This window comes from Xyrauchen texanus, chromosome 36 (genome assembly GCF_025860055.1).
Source record: "Xyrauchen texanus isolate HMW12.3.18 chromosome 36, RBS_HiC_50CHRs, whole genome shotgun sequence".
In the NCBI taxonomy this organism is placed as follows: domain Eukaryota; kingdom Metazoa; phylum Chordata; class Actinopteri; order Cypriniformes; family Catostomidae; genus Xyrauchen; species Xyrauchen texanus.
Genome location: NC_068311.1, coordinates 1,824,401 through 1,851,520, shown reverse-complemented (window position 1 = coordinate 1,851,520; position 27,120 = coordinate 1,824,401). Strand labels below are relative to the sequence as shown.

The window sequence follows — 27,120 nt, the reverse complement described above, 5'->3', positions numbered from 1 at the left end:
TTCATGTACTCATATTTAGGTTTACTTATTATAATCAACACGTATTTATCAGGTAGACTTTTATGATTAGCTAAATGTTTTGTGTCTGTATCTCTTCAGCCCGGCTTTCCTCCTGGCCCTCCTTCCTTTGTTTTCGGCACCCCTCCGCCACAGATGAACCCCGCCGCACAACCCCGACAGGTTTGTCACTACGTACCCAGCACTTCCTGAGTGTTGAGCTCAAAAGTGACGCCCACTCAGTCAGCGGAAATGTTCTGTCCAGAAATGTGTCAATTGAATAATCCAACTAAAGTATAAGGTGCCACATGTGATGTGCTTCAATTGTGGCTTCAGTGTCTTGACCTTTGACCTGTGTGTCTGGCTTTCTCTTTCTAGTTTGCCTCAGGTCCTAGAGCTTTACCACAGCAGGTACAAGCACACACACACACATGCAAGGCATATAGCCTGAAACAAACTCTACGCAGGTTCACGAGCGCTATTACCTCATTTCTAGCTAAAGCTCGATTTCAGTCATTGTTGCATTCCACAATGTGTCAATTTCATTCTTCAACATTTAAAGTAACAGTAACACAAGAAAGCACGTTAAAGATGTACAAAGAGACCATGCACTTGCGATGCATTAGCCAAGCATTCGGATATGTGTTTGCATACTTGTGTAGAGTATGTTTCCGACTGAACTCGCCGGTTGTTGCACTGTCATCTCTTTGCTTAAGTCGCACAAAAACAGTGCTAATGTGCTTTTGTTTTTCTGCATGCTGCTATGTTTCTATAACTCTGTGCCGACTGGTAACACACTCTTCATCTATCTCTTGCACTCTCTCTCTTTCTCTCTTCTGCGGTGTGTATGTAAATGTGTGTGTTTTGCGGCTGAAGGGAGGATTCAGGTCATTGCAGGTAATGCTTTTGTGTTTTAACTCTCCTGTCCAAATATCTTTGTCCTGAACGCAAAAAAACGATATCAAATCTTCTGTATGCATGCGTGTGGGCGCGTGCGTGCGCGTGTGGTGCGTGCGTGCGTGTGTGGGCGCGGGCGTGTGCGTGCGTTTGTATGCATGCGTGCGTGATATCGACCGGCTTCAGTAAATGGTATATCGCCCTCTTGTGGTCTACCAACGTTATTAACCCAGACTGTTAATTAGAGGTCAACTGAGTGAATGGGAAAGCATGCGAATTGGGCTTCTAATTGAAATGTACCGATGCCTCAAAAATAAATCGATACAATTTTGTGCCGATCAATAATCGATATATCGTATAGGAGAGTTGTTAACTATCTGCCGTCTGCTTTGTTACAGAGTGCAGCAGTCTGGTTCCAGAAGAAAAAATAACTTTCATTTTTTTCTATTGGTTGACCGATATGGGTTTTTTTAATGGCCGATATCTAGAGAGCAGGATGGCTAATGTAAATGCCGAAATGCATAATGCAATTTAACAAGGCTAATCTGATGTACACAACATTTCTAAAGGGAATAAAACTAATTTTATGCAATATTTACTCAAATCGGCATAAACTCCTCAACCTTAAAAACAGAAAGTGTTGGCTATCCATTGACATCTATTGGCAGATTTTGGAAGGGAATGTAAGCGAATGCAGTTATTGGGCAGTGGCGATTAATCGGTCTGGCCAATATACTGGTATATCACTAAACTTCTCTAGGCGAATTGATTATTAACTATAAATGATTAACCTTTAAAGACAGACCTACGGTGAGCTCAGAGGTTGTTAATCGATGGTATATGCTTCTGTTGAATCCATTAGTTCATATTTAATAGCAGAATTCCTGCTGAAGAACTACACTACCCATAATCCTTCAAAGCCACCAATCAGAGAATTGCATCAAAAGAGCTACGCCCACTCCCATGGCTCACTGTGAATGACGCAATCGAGTCTCCCTACACTCGCTAGCTACTTATATATCTGTATATTTTGATGTCTGAATATATTACAATAAACGTAACGTATTGAGTTTTATATTTTTTCATTGGTTTTAAATGGATTACATCATTCGCAATGCCTTATGGGATTGTAGCTCATTCCCTCATGATAGACATCAAGTGCGCAGGATTGTACCTTTTGTTTGATTATCAAATACTTTTTACGCGTTAATTAATTAATCGCACAAGTTAACGAATTAACTTTCTACTTTTTTGTCATCATGTTAGATAACATTGGTAACTGATCCCAGAACAGTTTGTGGTAATGGAGTACATTGCAACAACATCAGACTGATAATATTGCTGGTATTTTTATTAAATTATTGAGCTCCTCTGTGTTTTCCTTCTTTTTTATTTTTTTCAGCCGTACTTTACTAGTCGGCCAACTTTACCCGCCAATTCTGGGCGTGTTCAACCAAGCTCCGCCCCTCGCTCCATCCCGCCTCCACACGGGGCACGCCCCACACATGTATTCCAGCCAAGCCCCTCCCAGATGATGATGATACCCCAGCAACAAATCAGCTTCACGAACTCGCAAGGTGCCGCCTACTATATTCCTGGCCAGGTAATTCCAAAGATTTGCATGTTTATCCAATGTTCAAGCTTATCATGTTTTGTATTTTTCCTCTTAGATAAGTGCAAGTTTTGGTAGACAGTCTATTATTTTCAACAGAAATATTGCAAAACATCAAATGGATGAAAAGTCAGCCATGACTTTAGGGTTTTAAGTATGTATTCCCCCCAATAAAATCTTGTAATCTCTTCCATGAGCACTTAATTAGTCTATTTTCGAGGCCACGCTAAGTGCTAGTCTTATCCAATTTCCATGCCAATGGTGCAAGTGGGCATTGGTGTGAGTGTTTGTGCTATCTGTGGGTGTATGCGCGCAAACTGTAGCTGTAGTGGCGCAGAGCACAATTTGCTATTTCCCTGAGACATGGGTCATTGTGGTAAGATGTCTAATTAGCACGCCTGAACTTGCGCAAAGTCTAAAATCTGTTCCTGAAGTTGCAGTTTGAGGACTCCACCCACAAATGATGGATTAATGATAGTTCTAATTATAAAATGCCTTATGGTGCGTTCACATACAACGCGAGCGTTTCGTGCGGCACGATTACATACAAAGTCAATGCAAAGATGTGAATAGACGCGATTGGCGCGACTCGAACGCGCGAAATCGCTTCATTCGCGTGAGTTTAAATTTGTCAACTCGAGCGAGAAATCCTCATGACGCGTTGTCGCGAAAGTCTATCAGCATTGAGTTTGTCCGGATGTCACTGATGTAGTAGCAGAAGAAATCTGGAAAAATGGATGGAACGATTGTTGTAGCGGCGTGTGTGGGCGCCCGGAATCGTATGACACAACGTCATACATGTACAGAGACCAGACGAATAAAGACGTCGCTTGGAGGAAAGTGAGAGAGGAAGTTGGACTTCCTGGTAAGTTCGGAAAATATGCGCGTTTACTTGATTCCAGCTATTGGTCGTACTTTACTATGAACCACGTCGTAGAAGCCCCTCCCCCTGTCCTTTTCCGGGAGAGAAGCGGGAATACTCGCTGGTTCGCGTCAGTCACGCAAACGGCAGTTTAAACACGCATTTATAATCCAGCGGTCAAACTCACACGTGCAATGCGAGGAGAGAATTCTTCGTGTTGTATGTGTGAACGCACCTTTAGTTTATTTTTCATAGCACCTTTACAAAGACCAAAGACTCAGTACAGAAATCAATCATTAAACTGAGAAATATATAACAAATATATATTACAAAATATTGATTAATGGGAGAGATGCATTGCATGCATCCTATTTACAGTGCTAAATTGTTATGAATGTGCTGTGATCATTTTTATCAACGTTGCTTGACATGAAATGCAATGCATGATGGGATGCAGATGGTGCAACAATCCGCCAACCCACTGCATGTACTGTAAACATGGTCATTGACATTGTGCGTATGACATATTGCATAGTGCTGCGCTTAAAGTGTAGCTCTCTTAAAATTGGACCCAAAATGTAAACGTAATTGAGCAAGAAAGTAGGAACAATTATAAGTATAACAATTTTTTCCACCCATAAACAATAGCTTTGCTTTCACGTCACACTGCCTAAAGTTTTTAGTGTTTTAAATTGTACAACCCTAGTGTGGATTGAAATGTGTCAAAGCCTTGCGCTGGTCTTTCTGCCTCTGAACTCAGACACACACGAATGTATTGATTCTGCTGACAACTCCTCCCCTTTTTAAACTCTGTCCTGGTCAGCTGGCTGTCTCTGCAGTTCCTAATTGTGCAACACTAGAAAGGGCGGGTGGGGTGGGGGTACTGTGTGTGTGTGTGTGTGTGTGTGTGTGTGTGTGTGTGTGTGTGTGTGTGTGTGTGTGTGTGTGTGTTTGTTTTTGATGAGTCAGTGCAGTAAAAATCAGCAGCTTTTGCCCAGTGTCAAATCTCTCTCTCTCTCTCGCGCAGTACCGCCCCTCATACGTGACCCCTCAGCAGTATCAGGTGGCCGGATCTCCTGGTTTCTATACTGGCTCAAGCCCGGCTGATTATGGTATGTATGGAGAATAGACGCAGTAATCATACATACACAGAGGTGTGTGTGTGTGTGTGGAGTGTGTCTGTCTGTCTGTGTGTGTTTGTAGTTTGTTTGTAGTGCGTGTGTGTGGTGTGTGTCTGTAGTGTGTGGTGTGTCTGTCTGTAGTGTGTGTGTGTGTGTGTGTGTGTGTGTGTGTCTGTAGTGTGAGTTGTGTGTGTGTGTGTGAGTTTGTGTGTGTGTGTGTGTCTGTAGTGTGAGTTTGCGTGTGTGTGTGTGTATGTGTGTATATAGTGTGTGTGTGTCTGTAGTGTGAGTTTGTGTGTGTGTGTGTGTCTGTAGTGTGAGTTTGTGTGTGTGTGTCTGTAGTGTGAGTTTGCGTGTGTGTGTGTGTCTGTAGTGTGAGTTTGTGTGTGTGTGTGTCTGTAGTGTGAGTTTGTGTGTGTGTGTGTGTGTGTCTGTAGTGTGAGTTTGTGTGTGTGTGTGTCTGTAGTGTGAGTTTGTGTGTGTGTGTGTGTCTGTAGTGTGAGTTTGCGTGTGTGTGTGTATATAGTGTGTGTGTCTGTAGTGTGAGTTTGTGTGTGTGTGTGTCTGTAGTGTGAGTTTGCGTGTGTGTGTGTATATAGTGTGTGTATCTGTAGTGTGAGTTTGTGTGTGGGTGTGTCTGTAGTGTGAGTTTGTGTGTGGGTGTGTGTGTATATAGTGTGTGTGTCTGTAGTGTGAGTTTGTGTGTGTGTGTGTGTGTGTGTGTGTCTGTAGTGTGAGTTTGTGTGTGGGTGTGTTGTGTGTGTGTGTGTGTGTGTGTGTATATAGTGTGTGTGTCTGTAGTGTGAGTTTGTGTGTGGGTGTGTGTGTCTGTAGTGTGAGTTTGTGTGTGGGTGTGTGTGTATATAGTGTGTGTGTCTGTAGTGTGAGTTTGTGTGTGTTTGTGTGTGGGTGTGTGTGTCTGTAGTGTGAGTTTGTGTGTGTGTCTGTAGTGTGAGTTTGCGTGTGTGTGTGTGTGTGTGTGTGTGTATATAGTGTGTGTATCTGTAGTGTGAGTTTGTGTGTGTGTGTGTGTGTGTCTGTAGTGTGAGTTTGCGTGTGTGTGTGTGTGTGTGTATATAGTGTGTGTATCTGTAGTGTGAGTTTGTGTGTGTGTGTGTGTGTGTCTGTAGTGTGAGTTTGTGTGTGTGTGTGTGTGTGTGTGTATATATAGTGTGTGTGTCTGTAGTGTGAGTTTGTGTGTGGGTGTGTGTGTGTGTCTGTAGTGTGAGTTTGCGTGTGTGTGTGTGTGTGTGTGTGTATATATAGTGTGTGTGTCTGTAGTGTGAGTTTGTGTGTGGGTGTGTGCTCCCTCTAGTGGTAAATTCTCACACTTTCAGCTTCTCATGACAGGAATTATTCTGTTTATTTGACCCAAAAAGCATCAACTCATTGGTGTTTGAAGTAAATCATCACATTTATTATTTCTCATGGTGATTTGAATAAAAGTGTTTGTGCTCCAGACTTGAATCATGTCGGTCTCATAGAGGCTCTTTTGACTTGTGACCATAAACACTTAAACAATTAAACAATTGAACAATTGAACAATTGGTCTTTTGCTTGAGTTTTAGAGGAACATCACATTAAGTTATTTTCTTACTTCATTCATTTGTTCAGTCTTTAATTTCATTATTTTTGATATAGTTTTAGTTTTGTCTTTTATTGGTTTTCTTTTTTATTCTTTAGTGTTTCTTTTTCGTTTGTTTGTTTGTTCTGTGTTTTGTTTGGTTATTTTGTTCATTCTTTAGATCGTTTCTATAGTTTTTCTATTGTTTATTTCTTGTGTTTCCGTTCTTTTTTTCATAATTTTTATTTTGTTTTCAGTTTCGTTCTTTTGTTTGTTCTTTCGTTTTTATTTGATCTTTTTCTTTCTTTGTTTGTTCAGTCTTTAGTTTTTCATTATTTTTGTTCGTTTATTTCTTTTTTTTCTTTTATTGGTTTTATTCTTTTTTTAATTTATTTTTTTCGTTCTTTTGTTTGTTCTGTATTTTGTTAATTCTTTAGATCATTTCTATAGTTTTTTTATATCGTTTTTTTTCTTCTGTTTCTGTTCTTTTTTCGTCATTTTTATTTTGTCTTCAGTTTCGTTCTTTTGTTTATTCTTTCATTTTATTTGATCTTTTTTCATTCATTTGTTCAGTCTTTAGTTTCTTTTTTGTTTGTTTGTTCGTTCGTTTTTTTGTTTTTTCTTGTATTTGTTTTGTTCTTTTTGTTCTTTTTATTCTTTCATTTTTCTTTTTTGTTCATTTGTTTGTTCTGTGTTTTTGTTTGATTATTTTGTTCATTCTTTATATTGTTTTTATAGTTTTTCTATCTCTTATTTCTTGTTTTTCCGTTCATTTGGTTGTTTGTCTCTAGTTTCACTCTTGATTGTTCTTTCTTTTGGTTGTTCCTTTTGTTTGTTGTTCAGTCTTTTAGTAAATTTTTCAGTCTTTAATCTCATTAATTTGTTCTTTCATTCAATAGTTTGTTCTTTTTTGTTTCTGTGTGTTTTTTCGTTCATTTGTTTGATCTGTATTTAGTTTCATTCTTTTGTTTTTTCATTGTTTTTCCCATTTTTTTTCTTTTTGTTGGTTCAACAAAACTCATTTGTTTGAACTTTTGTTCTTTTCTCTTTTTTGGTTTCGTTTTTTTTGTTAGTTCTTTCATACTTTAGTCAGGGCTTAATGTATTCCGGCCGGGGGCCGGATTTCCGGCTTGAGGGCAGGTCCGGCCTCCGGCGCAGGCAAAATGTATTAATCAGGCTGCAAATTACAGTCGGACGCACTTTCGGCGCGGACGCGCTTGGAAAAAACGAGTGCGCCGCTTCCATTATGAGCGCGCATACCGCTCGGCTGCATTTGAAACTGGGAACTTCAATGCGGTTTAATATTTTCGAGTCAATTGATTTCACCTACCAATCATATGAGAGGAGTGCAGCTCTAACTAACGTCACAAGCCTATCAGAAGCAGAGCAGGGCGGGTCCTGGCAACAGTGTGATTGAGATCCATACCTCACGTTAGCGTCGTCGGTGAAAGCATGGAGCGCAGAACTCCAGAAACAACATTAGGTGACTTAATGTCATCATGGATGAAAAGAAAGGAGATGTGAGTTGGTTGATTTCGTAAATTAGCTCAGGTCAGCATAATCATATTTTCTGTCTACACCTTTTGATGTTAGCCTTACGTTGACTGAGCTAACATTAACATACACTTCTGCTAGGTAACTTCAGACTGTTAGTTAAATATTTAATGTAGAACATTCTGTGTAGCTTACTAAAAAAAACATTATGTGTAGGCCTACCATGAAAACGAGTCCACTTTAAACCGCTTTATTTTCTGTCAGCAATGTATGACAAGTAACGTTAGTGCTGTTAACGTATGCGATTTCTTTTTTTTTTGTCCAGCTTTAATGTTTTAAATATTTAACACAATTAACGCTGCATCCGTTCTTTGTCATTCTTTAGCTCTTATTAGTTATTAGTTTGTCCACCAAATGCTTTAAACCATTAATGTGCGACAAGACAAAAGAGAACGCACTTCAGTAAATGTCCTCCTCTCACACACACACACACACACACACACACACACACACACACACACGAGGCACAAAAAGTCGCGAACCAGTATCGAATTCTCTTTCGCGCTTGAACGAACAATAACCCTTAAATGAGTTCAATAAAATCTTAAATGGAAGTAAAGAGTAGTGAGAGAATGAGACGCGTGAGATCCTGTCACCAGCTGTAGATCTTAAAGTGACAGTAGCCACTAATTCTGTCTGTCAGTGAAGTTAACCAAAGAACAAAGGGAACAGAGAAAACTACTAACTACTCTTTGACTAAAGAACGCTTGTAGCTTTAATAAGGATTAATCTAATTTAATTTATAATTTATGCATTGTGGACTATTTTATAACCCTAAAATTTAGTATACTAAATAAAATATCAGTGATACTGGCCTTCATTAATAAAAAGATGCCATTAAGATACAGCCGTAATACTTAAAAATAAATGGTTCCATTTGAAGATAAGTCCGTCTGTGCAAAACAATGTTCAGGCTCAGGAATTTTTTTCACTTTAAGCCCTGTTTAGTTCTTTTCATTGTTTTTGTTTTGTCTTCCCCTCTTTCAGTGTGATGGATCGGAGTCACAGTTGTTGTCTGATTCCTCCCAGCCTGTAGTGGGCACTGTCAGAAGTTTCTCCCCTTTTTAAAAGTCTTTTTCACCCCTCTGACACGGGATCAGTTTGCCGATTTAATACAGTGATTAAACTAACACTGACTTAAGCAGCTGTTTGTCAGTTATATGTTAATAAGATGCGTACAAGCGCACACACACACACTGTCTCTGTTTGTGGAAGTGTCCGTGAGGTTATTGTTATTTTGGTCAACTGTGAGTGATAAACGACTCATCACCACCACTTACCACCGGATCAAGTCACTTGCTCTCGCTCGCTCGCTCTCTCTCTCATGTACGCGCTCGTTGTTCTGTCTGACTTTCAGTGTCTCGAACGATACCCAGAGGACTTACTGACCTGCAGAGAGAGAGAGCGAGGAGACAAAGGTTAGATGAGCGAGGAGTTGGGTTGGGACAGACTTGCATAGGATAGACTGATAGAGAAATAGAGAGAGGGGTTACAGAAGGGAGACGGACGTTGAGAGAAGTCCGCATGGGGAACAGGGCGTCCAACAGAGGCTCTGAGGGTACGTGAGTGATTTCTCTCTGGCTACCAAACTATTTTTGTAGTGTACAGTCCGTATACTGTATACAGTATGCACTTTGCACTCTGTATGCATGCGATAGAGCGCAACAGTGTCGGTCCACTTTTTCAGCCGCCTTAGTTACGGAAGTATTTTTCCCATTCGTTCCAAAGGGATTTAATCAAATCCTTCACAAGAGTTGTGCAGCATGAACCAAACCAACCAGCTGCAAGGTCAATCACAACGTTACAAAGTTTGATTTGAGTCAATAAAGTGTTTAAAATCAGGCAAAAAGACCCTCTTTAATGAGGGAATGAACTGCAATCCCATGATGCATTGCGAATGATGTAATCGAAATAAAAGGAATAGGAACCGTATATGTATTGATTCACAGTTGTTGATTATAGGGGTTGAAACTATATTTTAACTAAGGTATTCAGAAATATATAAAAGTAGTTTGAGAATGTAGGGAGAGTGACTCAGTCACAGTGCATCATGGGAGTGGGTGGAGCTCTTATGATGCTGTTCTCTGATAGGTGGTTCTCTATTCAGGATTATGGGTAGTGTAGTTCTTCACCAGGAATTCATGATTAAACACTTTTTATATATTTTTTTTATGAAGCTGAAATTACGTGGACTGTTTTTAACAGAAGCATATAAAAAATAACTCTTTTTATTTAAAATATAATGAAGAGGGCAACAATGTAGCATAATGAAACATGTCATGGAATTAGGGCTGGGCGATATGTCTTAATTATATATCAATATTTTTCAGCAAATTGACGATATTCCATATATCTTAATTTTATATATATAATTATGTATTTACTCAGAAATGTCTCAAAAGTGTTTGTGTTTGTTTTTTTTATCAGAGGAACCATCGTTTAATCCAAACAGCCACTGCTGCCAAGTATATTCAATATTTTAAAGACAAATAATTAAAATATAAAAATTTGTTTTTCATTAAATAAATACAAGGGAGAATGAAATTCAATCAGTTTCAAGGATGTGCACTTAATTTTTATATTGCATATACAATAATGCATAGTAGCTTAGTACAAAGCATTGTTTGACTTGTTTTTACTAATACATTTTTGTGAATGAACAACTGTGCAAAGCTACTTAGCTGAGTTGTTTTTGAAACCCGTAGTTGAACATTGCATAATTCTGAATTATTACTGTGGGACACGTCAGGTTTATTGTACTAATATAATGCTGAATTAACATTATTATTCTGATTATAAGATTTGCGTTATGCAAAAGTAATATATTTCTGTCCTGTTTACTTCAGCTTCACATGGGACTTTTATTTTGACACTGAAAGTGCTGCTGTATTTCACCTTCACATGGGACTTTTATTTTGACACTGAAAGTGCTGCTGTATTTCACCTTCACATGGGACTTTTATTTTGACACTGAAAGTGCTGCTGTATTTCACCTTCACATGGGACATTTATTTTGACACTGAAAGTGCTGCTGTATTTCACCTTCACATGGGACATTTATTTTGACACTGAAAGTGCTGCTGTATTTCACCTTCACGTGGGACTTTTATTTTGACACTGAAAGTGCTGCTGTATTTCACTTTCACATGGGACTTTTATTTTGACATTGAAAGTGCTGCTGTATTTCACCTTCATATGGGACTTTTATTTTGACACAGAAAAGGCGATGTGTATTTGACAGTTTTCAATGTTCCACATTTCTTGAAATGCTGTAATCTCCTCTTCTATTGTTCTGTGCCGCATTTGTAGATGTGTATAATAACTTGTAGCGGTTACTAATGTTTGGAAATGCGCAAATGCTTGAACCTGCATTTCTTTGATTTCACAATGCATCTGTATTTAAATCACAGCCTTATGTGGATTAATAATCACATATGATCAACTTGCCATTTTTATGTTATTTTGATTAATTGTGCATTCCTGAAGGATCGTGAAATTAGTCTACTGATGCGCTCTTTATGAAACTTGATGGGCAAATTTAAAGCACTTTAAAATCGCCCAGCCCTATATGGAATAATGCACCAGATTCAATAAATAGTATGCCAGCGGGGCCTGGGTAGCTCAGTGAGTATTGACGCTGGCTATCACACCTGGAGTCGTGAGTTTGAATCCGGGGCGTGATGAGTGACTCCAGTCTGGTCTCCTAAGCAACCAAATTGGCCCGGTTGCTAGGGAGGGTAGAGTCACATGTATAGAGACCTCCTCGTGGTCGCTATAATGTGGTTCTCGCTCTCGGCGGGGCGTGTGGTGAGTTGTGCGTGGATCGCGGAGAATAGCGTGAAGCCTCTACATGCGCTATGTCTCCGTGGTAACACTCAACAAGCCATGTGATAAGATGCGCGGATTGACGGTCTCAGACGGAGGTGCGTCACTACGCCACCACGAGAACTTGGAGCGCATTGGGAATTGGCCGTTACAGATTGTGAAGAAAATAATAAATAAATAAATAGTACGGCGGTATTTATATTTTTCTTCTCGTTTGTTTTCTAGCTGGGGCGTACTACCCTGCCCAGCCCCAGTTCACACCTCCTGTTGCCCCTGCACCTGTTATCCTACCCTGCCCCGCCCCCCAGCAGCAACAGGCCCCGCCTCCTCCACAGCAACAAGCCCCGCCCAAACGGGAGCGTAAGCAGGTAAGACGTACAGGTTCTGTTAAGTGTGCTATATGTGGCAATTGCAGTTTTGTCTCTGCTGCTTTCAATCAATCTTTTCGTTTTTTCAGTATATTCGTACAACATGCATATTTTACATGCATCTCACATTATCTTGAGGGAGCCCGCCTTGTGTCATGGAACGGCTGAACGTCCTCCTTGTGTTCACTGTAATAAAGCAATTGTTCATCGTTATTAAATGTTGCCATGAGACTTTGCAGAATAAGTAATAAGTACAGTAGCTCACATAATGAGGGCTTAAATGGTTATTCCCATACGGTGCCAGCCTCCACATACTTGGCAGCGCCCGCACTCTAACAGTTCTGGCGGCTTGTGAGTACCCACTTTAACTATGAGCTGTGGGTCAAATACGTCAGACTTACTAGAGGTATGTTTGAAGTATTTTGTGCCATGGTCGGGCCTTTCATTGGGCCAGTCAAATCAATATATATATACACACACACAGTGGCAAGAAAAAGTATGTGAACCCTTTTGAAGTATCTGGTTTTCTGCATTAATTGGTCATATATATATGATCTCTCCATCAAAGTCACAAGTATAGACAAACACAACGTGGTACAGCACGCAATCATAATCATTCATGTCTTTATTGAACACATCCCATTAAACATTCACTGTGCTGTGGAATAAGTAACTGAACCCTTGGATTTAATAACTGGTCGATTCTCCTTTGGCAGCAATAACCTCAATCAAGCCTTTCTGATAGATGCGGATCAGACCTGCACAATGTTCAGAAGGAATTTTGGACCATTCTTCCTTACAGAACTGCTTCGGCTCAGACATATTCTTAGGATGTCTGGTGTGAACGGCTCTCTTGAAGTCATTCCACTGCATCTCTATTGGGTTAAGGTCTGGACTCTGACTGGGATCACTACTTAATCATCTTGGCTGGACGGCCACTTCTAGAGAGAGTACCTATAGTACTTAATCATCTTGGCTGGACGGCCACTTCTAGAGAGAGTACCTATAGTACTTAATCATCTTGACCTGACGGCTGCTTCTAGAGAGAGTACCTATAGTACTTAATCATCTTGGTTGGACGGCCACTTCTAGAGAGAGTACCTATAGTACTTAATCATCTTGGTTGGACGGCCACTTCTAGAGAGAGTACCTATAGTACTAAATCATCTTGACCTGACGGCTGCTTCTAGAGAGAGTACCTATAGTACTAAATCATCATGGCTGGATGGCCACTTCTAGAGAGAGTACCTATAGTACTAAATCATCATGGCTGGATGGCCACTTCTAGAGAGAGTACCTATAGTACTAAATCATCATGGCTGGATGGCCACTTCTAGAGAGAGTACCTATAGAACTAAATCATCTTGGCTGGACGGCCACTTCTAGAGAGATTACCTATAGTACTAAATCATCTTGGCTGGACGGTGTCTTCTAGAGAGAGTACCTATAGTACTAAATCATCTTGGCTGGACGATGTCTTCTAGAGAGAGTACCTATAGTACAAAATCATCTTGGCTGGACGGCCACTTCTAGAGAGAGTACCTATAGTACTAAATCGCCTCCATTTATAAACAATCTGTTTAAATGTTAGCTCTTCGAGATAACTTTAACCCTTTCCGGCTTTGTCAAGCAATGATTTGCGAGGCATGGTCGATGTCAGCAGATGCTTTTTATGAATAGCAAACACAAAATGTGAGTGCTTTTTATAAGTCAACGTAGCTTTAACCCACACCTCCAATTTAATTTCATTAATTAGATGCCAGGTTTGCCAAGGCCTGACTCTCAATTAGCTTTTGTTGACGTCTTTAGCCTAGGGGTTCACATACTTTTTCACAGCACCGTGAATGTTTAATGGGATGTTCAATAAAGATTCTAATTGCTTTTGTGTTTTTAGCTTAATCACATTGTGTTTGTCTATACTTGTGTCCAGTATTACGAATAACGCGTTACAAGTAATGCTTGTTACATAATCAATAACTTTTTTCGAGTAACAAGTAACTCAATATTTTTAATATTTGTTAATTTTTAAATAAAGTAACGCGTTGCTTTTGTAAACGTCTCCTTTCCCTGTATTGCGAGAAAATTTGTTTTCCATGTAAGCCTGGAGCTTGCCATGTGTAGCTGTCAAAAACTTTGCCTTTGTCATGACAATCAAACCAAGAATTAATATGTCCTCCATATGTAAAAGTGGTAAGTGAAACAGTTTTATTTGTGATCGATTCATGTTCGCTGTTCGTGGTGTAATATAGCACAGTTATAAGCCGGGAGAAGTCTTCCCATGGCCACAGCATGAGCCACTGACTCTGGATCAGTGGTTCCGGGCAATGTTCTACATTGTTTGTGTACATCTTAATTTCTAACAAGAATCTACATTTTTGTTTTATAATAAACAAGTAGTTTGATTGGTGAAACAAACCGTTTTTATGACATTTTAGTATCATTAAAAACTATTTTATTAAAGTTGTATCGATATGCAACTAACCAGCGGCGTCTGTACGCACCGTGGATCAACACAAAACAAGCCCACACTGAGATGACTTGAGTGAAATATATTCTATTATTATCAGACACATACCTTGAGCATGTTAGGCTGGCATTCGCCACTTAATTTTATCCTGACTTTTGAAAAACATCTCGAGTGGGCTGTGGCATTGTCGACTGGCACCGCGTACGATGCAGGTTCAAGTGGTGGACTTTGCTGCTTTAGGTAAGATGGTAGTTATTCTTCGTATTGGCTGGCATGTCAAGGAAAAACAAATCATGCGTATTCATGTTATTGATTCTTTATTATAAATATGACGAGAGAACCTATGATTGTAGACTTTCAAAAATATCTGTTTTAGTATGTTGTTTTGACGAGTGTAACGGGGGAAGGGATGGGCAAGGATGAGGCGGGAACGGCTAAACGGTCAACGGAAAGTTAAATGCTTAAACTCAACATAAAACAAACACAGACACTGGTGCCTCTGGCTCGTCTTTATCCCCCTCCTGGCTGATTAGCCCGATCCAGGGCCACCGTCATGGCCCGGCCCAACCCTCCTCCTCATCACACCCCTCCATCGCCTGAAGGGGTGGTTGGCAATGCCCTGCCGGCAGGTCTTCCCCGCCTTTTGGAGCCCTGGGAGAGACAAGGGGAGGGAAAGTGCGAGATGGAGTGACGGAGAGAAAGAAGAACTTGCTCGCCGCCTACCGGTCACACTGTCGCCCGGTCCTCAACCACTCCTCCACCCTCTGGCGGATGCCAGCTCGCTCCTCCCCTGGCAGGCGGCAGCGTGTCCTTCGGCCCCTGGCGGACTGTACCGCTCCTCCCCTTCTTCGGCAGATGGCAGCGGTTCCTCCAGCTCTCAGTGGCCGGCAGCGACCCCCTCCGTCCCCAGGTATATGGCCCCCTGCCGAATGTCAGCAGCGAGGACTCTGCGACAGGGTAAGGGCAAGGAGGATGCGGGAACCGGCTAAACAGTCAATGTAAAGTTTAATGATAAAACTCAACATAAAACAAACATAAACTCAGACATGCGCTTGCACCTCCGGCTCGTCTTTATCCCCCTCGCGGCTGATTAGCCCAATCGAGGGCCGTCCTAGTGTCCTCATGGCCCCTCCCTCCTCCACGTCACAGAGCATTGTACAGTAGCTAGCATGACCTGTAATGTCTCATGTATGCAATGCAAGGCTTATTTGTATGGAAATAAAAACTAAATTAATTTAGTAACTTTTTAAGGAGTAACGCAATATTCGAACAAGTTACTTTTAAAAGTAATGTTACCCAACACTGCTTGTGACTTTGAAGATGAGATCACAGTTTTTTGACCAGTTTATTCGGAAAACCAGCTAATTCCGAAGGGTGCACATACTTTTTCTTGCCACTGTATAAAAGGCTTAATTTGGTAAATGCTTAAATATAGAGCATTGTAACGGTCCATCATGCAAAATAAGTGCTATTGGCGGTATTTAAACTAGTTTCAATCCTCTGATGTGTCACAACATTCATGAGTGCGAAACTGCTGCAGAAACACTTTGTAAATAGAAACCTTGTGTTTGACTCAATAAGAGAAGGCCTGAATGGATTGCTGTAACCAGCACTTTTCAAAATGTTTTAACCTCAGCAGCCGATTATATTGTGCAGCTCTTGTGGCACTTTAACTGTTAAAGTGAACTAACAGCAGTTGAACAGGAGTTTCATGTGTGAACATACCTACTCTAGTATGTAATGCATGCAGCGGGTGCGTTCGGCTGAGGGGTTGCTGCTGTTATCAGGGTTTGTGGGAGCTCACATCTGGGACGGGCCTCTTTAGACTTTGACCAGTGGAGCTCTTGTATCTTGCACTCAGTCTGTTCATTTCAGAGGAATAGAAACTTAACAGGAAGGTCGAGAACGAGGAAGAAAGGCAGACAATAGAGAACCATATTGAAGGAGAATGAGAAATAAAGAGTGTGCAAGTTCTTTTTAAGTCATTTTCCCCCAGTATTCTCTACCTGCCTCTGTCCATTCAGAGTGCTTTGGCATGATAAAAATAATTTAATTTGTCAAAGCAATGACGGAAAACAATGCAAACTGAAATTGAACGACAATTCAGTAGTAAACAAACATTTATAACAATAGCTTTATACTATATTAACATTGTTAACCCATTATATACTATGTAATACAACAGTACAGGGATGCACCGATATGATTTATTAATTTATTTTCTATATACTGATATTTTGCCACTTACCATTTTACTTAGGAATGCTTACATTTATAAAGAGGTACAATAGTTTTTTTTTTTTTTTTGGACTGTTCAAACATTATTTCCGATATCTCAGAAGTCAAAGTCTGCTGGTTTCAAATCATTTTGGATGGTTTCCCTCATCGTGTTGCCTTTAGTTAAGTGCCACTTTCACAACCGTCACGTCCGTTTATGCCATTTTTTTGTTTAGTGAATGACTTAACCTCCAGTGTGCTCTCTGTCTGCACTGGTCTCAGAACAGTTTGAAATGCACCTTATTTAGATACTAGATACAGTATAAACAATACAACGATATGATCTCCACCGTGTAATGTGACGTATTAGATACTATATTAATGATATGAATTCCACCATGTAATGCGATGCATTAGATCCAGTATAAGCGATACAACGATATGAATTCAACCGTGTAATGCGATGCATTAGATCCAGTATAAGCGATACAACGATATGAATTCAACCGTGTAATGCGATGCATTAGATCCAGTATAAACGATACAACGATATGAACTCCTCCGTGTAATGCGACGCATTAGATACAGTATAAGCGATACAACGATATGAATTCAACCATGTAATGCGACGCATTAAATACAGTATAACCAATACACGATATGGACTCCTCCGTGTAATGCGACGCATTAGATCCAGTATAAGCGATACAACGATATGAATTCAACCATGTAATGCGACGCATTAGATACAGTATAACCAATACACGATATGGACTCCTCCGTGTAATGTGACGCATTAGATCCAGTATAAGCGATACAACGATATGAATTCAACCGTGTAATGCGACGCATTAGATACAGTATAAACGATACAACGATATGAATTCAACCGTGTAATGCGACGCATTAGATCCAGTATAAGCGATACAACGATATGAACTCCTCCGTGTAATGCGACGCATTAGATACAGTGTAAGCGATACACGGAGGAGTCCATATCGTGTAATGCGACGCATTAGATCCAGTATAAGCGATACAACGATATGAACTCCACCATGTAATGCGGCGCATTAGATACAATATAAACAATACACGATATGAACTCCACCATGTAATGCGACGCATTAGACCCAGTATAAGCGATACAACGATATGGACTCCTCCGTGTAATGCGACGCATTAGATACAGTGTAAGCGATACAGCGATATGAATTCAACCATGTAATGCGGCGCATTAGATACAGTATAAACAATACACGATATGGACTCCTCCGTGTAATGCGACGCATTAGATCCAGTATAAGCGATACAACGATATGAACTCCACCATGTAATGCGGCGCATTAGATACAATATAAACAATACACGATATGGACTCCTCCGTGTAATGCGACGCATTAGATACAGTATAAACGATACAACGATATGAATTCAACCGTGTAATGCGACGCATTAGATCCAGTATAAGCGATACAACGATATGAATTCAACCGTGTAATGTGACGCATTAGATACAGTATAAACAATACAACGATATGAACTCCTCCATGTAATGTGACGCATTAGATACAGTGTAAGCGATACAACGATATGAATTCAACAATGTAATGCGGCGCATTAGATACAGTATAAACGATACAACGATATGAACTCCTCCATGTAATGTGACGCATTAGATACAATATAAACAATATGAACTCCACCATGTAATGCGACGCATTAGATACTATATGCTACAACAATATGAACTTATCATCTACTATATAATACAAGGACACATTTCTACAACATAAATGGGCATACTATATAATGCAACTAACTACAACCACAGTAATAACACATTACCAACTTTGGAACTAGTCTACCATTTACACGTCCCTCTCAATCTTTCTGTCTCTAAAGGAAGCGTCTGTTCAGTTCTGTAGCTCCACGTGGCTCTAAGACTCCTCCCCCGTCTCTCTCTCTCTCTCTCGGCCGTGTTCAGTGTGGTGGGTGGGCCACATTCCTGTGCCCTCGTTTCACAAGGCCAAACTCTCTCTGTCGCTCCCTTTTCATCTCTCACTTGTGTTTTTCCTTCCGTGCTCTACGTAAGGGAGAGTTTGAGGGCCATATCGGCCCAGAGACTCTGTGAATGTTCTGCCCACTTTAGTGTGTCAGAATTAGGCTACGTTTAAACTCCAGACCCAGGATGAGCCAGGCCTAGCAGAACTCAACCTCTCCAGTCGGGGGGAGGCAGGTAGGGAATGTGCTGCCTCATGCGTGCATGTTTGTGTGTGACTTGGGGGAGTCAATGCATAATGCATTACGTAAAGTCTTTGCAGACGTTGATGTTGGACAAACAGTCTTTGTTTGTTTATTTGGTCATGTCTAAAAAGTTTAAACATGTTTTAGGAGAAGAGGGTGAATGTTATTGTCTTTCCAGGCAGTTTAGTGGACTTGTGCGCTGTTTTGCCTTTTCTTCTTTATAAGGTAGTGTGTGTGTGTACGTGTGTTAGTGTGTGTTTGTCAGAGACATTCGTTGCATATTTTGTCTCTTACTGCGCTTATAAACGCGTCTTGGATTAAGTCATTGGTATTGTGTTGTTTTTCAGTATGTATTGTGACTTTTCGTCTTTTTATCTGCATTTCGTGGTGCAGTCTTTCTCTGTAATCCATGTGGTGAATGTTAACCTCTCTCTCTCTCAGCCAGGTTCTCATTCTTTCTGTTACATGTGCTAAATGTCTCTCTCTTTCTCTAGATAAGAATTAGAGACCCTAATCAGGGCGGTCGGGATATCACAGAAGAGATCATGTCAGGAGGTCGCAGTGGCTCGACACCAACACCTCCACAGGTAACTCATACACACCGGAACAAATTGCGTTTACTCCCTTATGTCACTATTGCATTGCTAAAGGAGATGTTAAATGATAGCATACAGTGAACATGAGCTGTCAAGCTCCAAAAGGATGTAAAAGTAGTCCATATGACTCGTGCACTACCTTCCAAGGCTTTTGAAGTGACACGATAAATTTATGTGATGCATTAGATACAATATAAACGATACAACAATATGAACTCCACCGTGTAATGCGACGCATAAGATACTATATATAACGATATGAACTCCGCCGATAATGCGACACATTAGATACTATATGCTAAAACAATATGAACTCCACCGTGTAATGCAACACATTAGATACAGTATAAACGATACTACAATATGAACTCCACCGTGTAATGCAACGCATTAGATACTACATGCTAAAACAATACGAACTCCGCCGTGTAATGCGACTCATTAGATACTATATGCTAAAACAATATGAACTCCGCCGTGTAATGCAATGCATAAGATACTATATAAACTATATGAGCTCCACCGTGTAATGCGACGCATTAGATAATATATGCTAAAACAATATGAGCTCCACCGTGTAATGCGACGCATTAGATAATACATGCTAAAACGATATGAACTCCACCGTATAATGCAACGCATAAGATACTATATAAACAGTGAACTCTGCTGTGTAATGCGACGCATAAGATACTATATAAACGATATGAACTCCACCGTATAATGCGACGCATAAGATACTATATAAGCGATATGAACTCCACCGTATAATGCGACGCATAAGATACTATATAAACGATATGAACTCCACCGTATAATGCGACGCATAAGATACTATATAAACAGTGAACTCCGCCGTGTATTACGACACATAAGATACTATATAAACGATATGAACTCAACCGTATAATGCGACGCATAAGATACTATATAAACAGTGAACTCCGCTGTGTAATGCGACGCATAAGATACTATAAAAACGATATGAGCTCCACCGTATAATGCGACGCATAAGATACTATATAAACGATATGAACTCCACCGTATAATGCGACGCATAAGATACTATATAAATGATATGAACTCCACCGTATAATGCGACGCATAAGATACTATATAAACGATATGAACTCCACCGTATAATGCGACGCATAAGATACTATATAAACGGTGAACTCCGCTGTGTAATGCGACGCATAAGATACTATATAAACGATATGAACTCCGCCGTGTAATGCGACGCATAAGATACTATATAAACGATTTGAACTCCACCATATAATGCGACGCATAAGATACTATATAAACAGTGAACACCGCCTTGTATTACGACACATAAGATACTATATAAACGATATGAACTCCACCGTATAATGCGACGCATAAGATACTATATAAACAATATGAACTCCACCGTATAATGCGACACATAAGATACTATATAAACAATATGAACTCCACCGTATAATGCGACACATAAGATACTATATAAACAGTGAACTCCACTGTGTAATGTGACGCATAAGATACTATATAAACGATATGAACTCCACCGTATAATGCGACGCATAAGATACTATATAAACGATATGAACTCCACTGTATAATGCGACGCATAAGATACTATATAAACAGTGAACTCCGCTGTGTAATGCGACGCATAAGATACTATATAAACGATATGAACTCCACCGTATAATGTGACGCAATAGATGCTATATAAACTATATGGACTCTGCCGTGTAATGTGACACATAAGATACTATATAAACGATATGAACTCCACCGTATAATGCGACGCATAAGATACTATATAAACGATATGAACTCCGTCGTGTAATGCGATGCATAAGATACTATATAAACAATTTGAACTCCACCGTATAATGCGACGCATAAGATACTATATAAACAGTGAACTCCGCCTTGTATTACGACACATAAGATACTATATAAACGATATGAACTCCACCGTATAATGCGACGCATAAGATACTATATAAACGATATGAACTCCACCGTATAATGCGACACATAAGATACTATATAAACGATATGAACTCCACCGTATAATGCGACGCATAAGATACTATATAAACAGTGAACTCCGCCGTGTACTACGACACATAAGATACTATATAAACGATATGAACTCCACCGTATAATGCGACGCATAAGATACTATATAAATGATATGAACTCCACTGTATAATGCGACGCATAAGATACTATATAAATGATATGAACTCCACTGTATAATGCGACGCATAAGATACTATATAAACGATATGAACTCCACCGTATAATGCGACGCATAAGATACTATGTAAACGATATGAACTCCACCGTATAATGCGACGCATAAGATACTATATAAACAGTGAACTCCGCCGTGTATTACGACACATAAGATACTATATAAACGATTTGAACTCAACCGTATAATGCGACGCTTAAGATACTATATAAACAGTGAACTCCGCTGTGTAATGCGACGCATAAGATACTATATAAACGATATGAACTCCGCTGTGTAATGCGACGCATAAGATACTATAAAAACGATATGAACTCCACCGTATAATGCGACGCATAAGATACTATATAAACGATATGAACTCCACCGTATAATGCGACGCATAAGATACTATATAAACGATATGAACTCCACCGTATAATGCGACGCATAAGATACTATATAAACAGTGAACTCCGCCGTGTATTACGACACATAAGATACTATATAAACGATATGAACTCAACCGTATAATGCGACGCATAAGATACTATATAAACAGTGAACTCCGCTGTGTAATGCGACGCATAAGATACTATATAAACGATATGAACTCCACCGTATAATGCGACGCATAAGATACTATATAAACGATATGAACTCCACCGTATAATGCGACGCATAAGATACTATATAAACAGTGAACTCCGCTGTGTAATGCGACGCATAAGATACTATATAAACGATATGAACTCCACCGTATAATGCGACGCATAAGATACTATATAAGCGATATGAACTCCGCCGTATAATGCGACGCGTAAGATACTATATAAACGATATGAACTCCACCGTATAATGCGACGCATAAGATACTATGTAAACGATATGAACTCCACCGTATAATGCGACGCATAAGATACTATATAAACGATATGAACTCCGCTGTGTTCTCTATTTCAGTCAGTGCTGCCCGGCTCGGACGTATATATCGTCACGCTGCCCAACGGTGACAACCCCAAACCTGAGGTCATCATGACAACCAGAGCGGAGTTTCCCATCCCTCCAGGTGAAAGCCCTCTTCCTGATGCCCCACCCACTCCACCTCCCACCTGTTCAGTAAGTGACACGGTAGATGCTCCGCCCCCTGCCGATGATGCCCATGTGACGACCGCTGCGATGGACACGCCCACAGACGTGAAATGGCAAGGCAAGATTACAGCGGTATCCGCCCCCTCTAGTTCTAACGCTGCTGAAGCAATGCCCTCTAAATATAAAGAGGAGGGGCTTGTGACTGTCCCCCGGGCGGAGCCAGCACTTGAATCTCCTATAGTTCAACCTGAAGAGCTACAGCTATTCAACGGCATACCAGCAGGGGGCATTCACGCTCACGGCGAGTACAGAGACGCTAGCCCTATCGCCGAGCCAGACGTCACTAAAGAAGCTCCACCGGTTACAGTCGAAATGCCCGACGAGGCTCTCAATGCGATGCCTGATGTTGTTTATATTCATCCTCAGGAGGAAGTGCCAGCTCCTGTTGTTAAGGAGCCCATTCCTCCAGGTTTCAAGGAGACACCTGCTCCTGTTGTCAAAGGAGACTCCCGCTACTGTTGTCAAGGAGACTCCCGCTACTGTTGTCAAGGAGACTCCCGCTACTGTTGTCAAGCAGATTTCTCCTGTGGTTGCCAAGGAAACGCCTACAACGGTTGAAGAGGAAGCTGTTCCCCAGGTTACCCAGCAGGCTGTCGTCAAGGAAACTCCTGTTGTTAAGGAGACGCCTGCTCCGAGTACTAAACAAACCCCGGAAACTGTTGTTAGCAAACCGCCTCCGCCTGTTGTCAAAGAAGCACCTTCACTTGCTGCCATGGAAACACCCGAACCAGTCATCAAGGAAACCACTGCACCCGCGGAGGTCGTTGCGGAGGTTTCTAAAGCCACACCCACTTCAATAGAAGAGCGGGAGGACACGCCCTCTCCACAGACCACTCCCTCCGATAGTACTATGCAAGGTATGTCTCAAACACGTGCAAACACTTCTAGATGCATAGAGAGCCATAGGATGCTCCCTATTTAGTGCACGACTTAACCTCCAGTGTGCTGTCTGTCTGCACTGGTCTCAGAACAGTTATAAGAGTGCTATAGGATGCTCCCTTGCTCCCTATTTAGTGAATGACTTAACCTCCAGTGTGCTGTCTGTGTGCACTGGTCTCAGAACAGTTATAAGAGAGCTATAGGATGCTCCCTTGCTCCCTATTTAGGGCATGACTTAACCTCCAGTGTGCTGTCTGTCTGCACTGGTCTCAGAACAGTTATAGGAGAGATATAGGATGCTCCCTTGCTCCCTATTTAGTGCATGACTTAACCTCCAGTGTGCTGTCTGTCTGCACTGGTCTCAGAACAGTTATAGGAGAGCTATAGGATGCTCCCTTGCTCCCTATTTAGTGCATGACTTAACCTCCAGTGTGCTGTCTGTGTGCACTGGTCTCAGAACAGTTATAGGAGAGCTATAGGGTGCTCCCTTGCTCCCTATTTAGTGAATGACTTAACCTCCAGTGTGCTGTCTGTCTGCACTGGTCTCAGAACAGTTATAGAGAGCTATAGGATGCTCCCTTGCTTCCTATTTAGTGCATGACTTAACCTCCAGTGTGCTGTCTGTGTGCACTGGTCTCAGAACAGTTATAGGAGAGCTATAGGATGCTCCCTTGCTCCCTATTTAGTGAATGACTTAACCTCCAGTGTGCTGTCTGTCTGCACTGGTCTCAGAACAGTTATAAGAGAGCTATAGGATGCTCCCTTGCTCCCTATTTAGGGCATGACTTAACCTCCAGTGTGCTGTCTGTCTGCACTGGTCTCAGAACAGTTATAGGAGAGCTATAGGATGCTCCCTTGCTCCCTATTTAGTGAATGACTTAACCTCCAGTGTGCTGTCTGTCTGCACTGGTCTCAGAACAGTTATAGAGAGCTATAGGATGCTCCCTTGCTTCCTATTTAGTGCATGACTTAACCTCCAGTGTGCTGTCTGTGTGCACTGGTCTCAGAACAGTTATAGGAGAGCTATAGGATGCTCCCTTGCTCCCTATTTAGTGAATGACTTAACCTCCAGTGTGCTGTCTGTCTGCACTGGTCTCAGAACAGTTATAGGGAGCTATAGGATGCTCCTTTGCTCCCTATTTAGTGCACGACTTAACCTCCAGTGTGCTGTCTGTCTGCACTGGTCTCAGAACAGTTATAAGAGAGCTATAGGATGCACCCTTGCTCCCTATTTAGGGCATGACTTAACCTCCAGTGTGCTGTCTGTCCGCCCTGGTCTCAGAACAGTTATAGGGAGCTATAGGATGCTCCCTTGCTCCCTATTTAGTGCATGACTTAACCTCCAGTGTGCTGTCTGTCTGCACTGGTCTCAGAACAGTTATAGGAGAGCTATAGGATGCTCCCTTGCTCCCTATTTAGTGCATGACTTAACCTCCAGTGTGCTCTCTGTGTGCACTGGTCTCAGAACAGTTATAGAGAGCTATAGGATGCACCCTTGCTCCCTATTTAGTGCATGACTTAACCTCCAGTGTGCTGTCTGTCTGCACTGGTCTCAGAACAGTTTGAAATGCTCCTTATTTTCATGCTATTTCCATATAAAGCCTAAACAGTTTCTGGCTTCAAATTTCCCTCTCCAGTTTGTATTTTGTAATGCATCGGTTTTCTTTTATAGTGTTAATACTGTGTGTGCATTTGCAGCAGTTTCTGTGCCAAAGAAGAAGAGAAAAATGAAAGATCTTAACAAGAAGGAGGCAGGCGATGTGCTTGATGCCTTTAAAGAGGTGAGGGGATGTTTTGTATTTATTCAGTAATAATGGAAGCACCTGTCAGACCCGACACACCAAGTGCAACACAAATTGCAAATAAAAATCGTAATATAAAATCGCATTTTCGCCATCCAGTGTGAACATCTGTCATACCTGAAGCAAAATGCACTCCCGGTGCTTTAAGTGGTATAATGCAAATAAAACCAGTCTGACCGTACAGATTACACTTGCTTTAATGCAAAATACTTCTGATAATAATTATGTTGTCACTCTCCTGCCAAGGAAAGGTACATTTCCGTGTGATAACGTGAGAATATACCATGTTGCAATGATACTAGTTAGTGCTGGGGGTTGATAGAGATTTCTCCATTTGATATCGATTCATACGAGTATGTTATTTCAGCTATAATGTGCCTTTTACTAACATTTGAAAGACTGTATCTCTCCCAGATAATGCTGTTATTTATACAGGGGACCTTCTAACTAGGTACATAAAATAAATATTCATTTTAATATTAGTTTTTCATCATTTTGGCCACATTTTGGCTGAACAAATCCATGTAGTCAATCAGTAAATGTGTAAAGTTATGTTGCATCTTTATTGTTTAATAGCATAAATGCACTATTTACAAGCATTTACATTGATTTGTTGAACACGTGCTAAAAAGCGGTACTGTCTCTTTAAGAAAACTGGCAGGTGCATGTTAATGAGAGAGACTGTAATGGCTTTATCTTCTGTGTGCATGATTAGAAATTAAGATTGCGATTCTTTGCATACTTTCATCCACTTGTAACAATAGTAGTTGTCTACCATTAGTAATAATGTTAATTAACGTTTTTGGTGATAGTTATGCATACTGTATATTCGATAGTAGTCCATACCAATGCCGCCGCGAGAGCTAATATGCTGTTGAACACACTTGATGTGAATCTACCTTTAAGATGAAAGTTACCTGTTGTCTTTTCAAAGCCCACACCCCCTGAGCCAGAGGCCACACCCCCAGTGAAGGCGGAGCCAGAGAGCACCGTCCCGGTGGCCCCGCCTCCTGTAGAAGATGTGGATGAGACCTGGGAGGAAAAAGAAGATAAACTCGACGCTGAAAACATCAAGCCACAGAGTCCCTCGCCCACTGAACTGAAATACCAGTACAAAGAAGGTGAATGCATAAAGCATGCATGGGATAAATGTCACAATGTTAATATAACACACATCAGACATTCAGACAATTGGTGTCGTCAACAGCCAGATCCGTCGACCACTATTGAATGATCACTTGTTGTTTCCTACAGAACAATGGAAACCTCTGAATCCAGAAGAGAAGAAGAAATACGATCGGGAGTTTCTGCTCGGCTTCCAGTTTATCAGTGCCAGCATGCACAAACCTGAGGGACTACCACAAATCTCAGATGTAGTTCTGGAGAAGGTAGATGACACGCACTCAAATATGTACCTGAGAAATAGGACAATTCGGTCTCGTTGTGTAGTTTAGTTACATTACTATCAGCCAGTGTACCTGCGTGCTCCGGCCTGTGATGTTTGTCATTGAGAAGACGCGCTTCAAAACTTCATCTAATGGTGCGTTCAGAACAGAGGCGTCGAGAGCGTCCGATTGACCGGAAGTCGTTCATTTTCTATGGCAGCCGGCGTCTCTCGCCGACAAGAAGCGGCGCGTCCGTGGCCGGTGCGTTGTGGGCGTCAGAGGAATGTTCAACTAAACTTTGAACTTTGGTTCACACCAAACAAAAGTGCCGAAGACAAAATG

The 27,120-nt window shown here is 41.0% G+C and overlaps 1 pseudogene; it reads left to right on the top strand.

Moving 5' to 3' along the window:
- Positions 1-27,120, top strand: part of LOC127629651 (eukaryotic translation initiation factor 4 gamma 1-like) — a 59,030-nt pseudogene that overhangs the window by 18,406 nt on the left and 13,504 nt on the right.